This window comes from Bos grunniens, chromosome 2 (genome assembly GCF_055505025.1).
Source record: "Bos grunniens cultivar Pamir isolate PY7600 chromosome 2, Bosgru_T2T1.0, whole genome shotgun sequence".
Taxonomy (NCBI): domain Eukaryota; kingdom Metazoa; phylum Chordata; class Mammalia; order Artiodactyla; family Bovidae; genus Bos; species Bos grunniens.
In genome coordinates, this window is record NC_141166.1 from 64,716,888 (window position 1) to 64,718,802 (window position 1,915).

Sequence of the window (1,915 nt, forward strand, 5' to 3'; positions counted from 1 at the left end):
TTCTCAGCACAAACTCACAGTAGTGTTCCTTGCCTTCTCAGTTACAACCCTTTATTTATTTTTTTCTGAAAGTGTTAGTCACTCAGTTGTGTTTGATTCTTTGTGGCCCCATGGACTGGGGCCCACCAGGCTCCTCTGTTCATGGAATTCTCCAGGCAAGAATACTGGAGTGGGTGATTCCCTTCTCTAGGAAATCTTCCCCACCCAGGGATTGAACCCCAGCCTAACACATTGCAGGCAGATTCTTTACCTTCTATGAGTCACCAGGAAAGCCCATTTATTTATGTTTGTATTTATTTATATTTGTTTATTTTTTGGCCACACCCCACAGCATACAGGGTTTTAGTTCCCTGACTAGGGATTGAACCCAGGCCCCATGCAGTGAAGTCTTAACCACTGGACCATCAGAGAAGCCCCGCAACCCTTCTTATTGTGGACAGAGCTGGGCAAAGCTGTGGGAAGAGGGGAGGGCTCCACGCCTTTGTGAATGTGCAGCATCCTGATCATCGCCCTGGTGCTGGGAAGAGGTAAAAGCTACCATGTCCTTGCTGGTCGGAGGAGGGAAGATGAGGTTCAGAGGAGGGTCCACATTTTGCTCCCCTGATGAAGGAGCTGCAGCCCCGCTGCCAGTCATCTGCTGGGAGGGAACTGGGTCAAGCGGTAGTCAGAAACCATCTGCTCGAGAAGCTGGGATTATCCCGCCCTCTGCTGATCCCCCAGCCCTCAGGAGCCAAGGGTGTAAATTGAGTTCTTCCAGATCACCTTGTGCTTTGTGGGGGAGCTCCCCATTCCCTGCTGAGGGGCAAGGACCTTTTCCTGTTGCTTCAAAGCCTCATTTAGCACTGGACTCTGTTCTCCTTTAGATTGAGAGTGACCTCAGCCCTCAGTCTGAGCCAGGGATGTGACTGCGCCTGTCAGTTTTGAATACAATAACGTACATCAATACTTCAGCCAACGCCCTCTAGAAGGGCTGCAGGACCGGGCCGCCCCCACACGGAATGCTGGCTCCCTGACGTCATCAAGGAACTCAGGCCCAATGGGAAAGGCAGGAGGAAGCATGACGACAACACGGATCCAGGCACTCAGAGCATTAAGAGGCTTCCCCCAGGGAGCTCAGAGCACGTGCTCTCACAAGCGTGTATTGTTTTGTTTTGCATAACCCTTAGTTCAGTGTCAATTTGGAGCTGACAAAGATGTCCAGAAATGACAAAGCAAATGATAAAAGCGAATCTCAGCATGCAATTCTTGGCCACACAGACCCTACGGAGTGTTGGGGCACAGTCCTTCTCAACATGGATGCTCCAGGCCTGGGGTGGAGAGGGGCCTCTGTCTGAGTTGGGTTCCAGGGATCAGTGTTCACTTTCACCACTGGTCAAGAAGCCACAGCTGCCAGACATCACCATCATGCATTATAACTCTGTAGGGCAGCTCGCTATCTGAACAGGAGCTTCATGCCAGGCCACACGAGACAGCCTGCCCACCAGCAGCCCCAGGCACAAGAGCAGGACAACCCGGAGCTAGGTGCAAAGCAGGATGGAGCCAGGGAACCACAAAGGACAGAGGACCACCAGCTGACCTGTATAAAAGCGCAGGCACCAACACAGAGCCCTTTCAGGAAGTCCACCTCATGCATTTTCCATCCTGAGGAAAGTCCTTGATGAGAGAGTGGGCATGGGAGGCTTACTTTAATAAGGCAGCCCCTTATTTCTCACCAGGGCAACTGGACAGTGCCCACCTTCCAAGACCCAGCAGCCCTTCACATTCCCAAGTCCTTCTGCTGTGGCCTGGAAATGATGCCAGTCATCTCTGAAACTCCACGTGTGCTAAGGAGCATCCATGCCTGGCACCCAACTCAGCACCGGCTCACCTGCACCTGTGTGTGACCTGGCCGGTGGTCCTGGGGTTCAAACACAGA

General features: G+C 52.5%; 1 long non-coding RNA gene across 1 annotated transcript; it reads left to right on the forward strand.

The window, feature by feature from the left end:
• Positions 1–285: 285 nt before the first annotated feature.
• On the forward strand, positions 286–1,242 carry LOC147378170 (uncharacterized). The gene is made up of 2 exons (XR_015144911.1): positions 286–527; positions 864–1,242. It is a non-coding gene; the product is annotated as an uncharacterized LOC147378170 (long non-coding RNA).
• Positions 1,243–1,915: the final 673 nt, after the last annotated feature.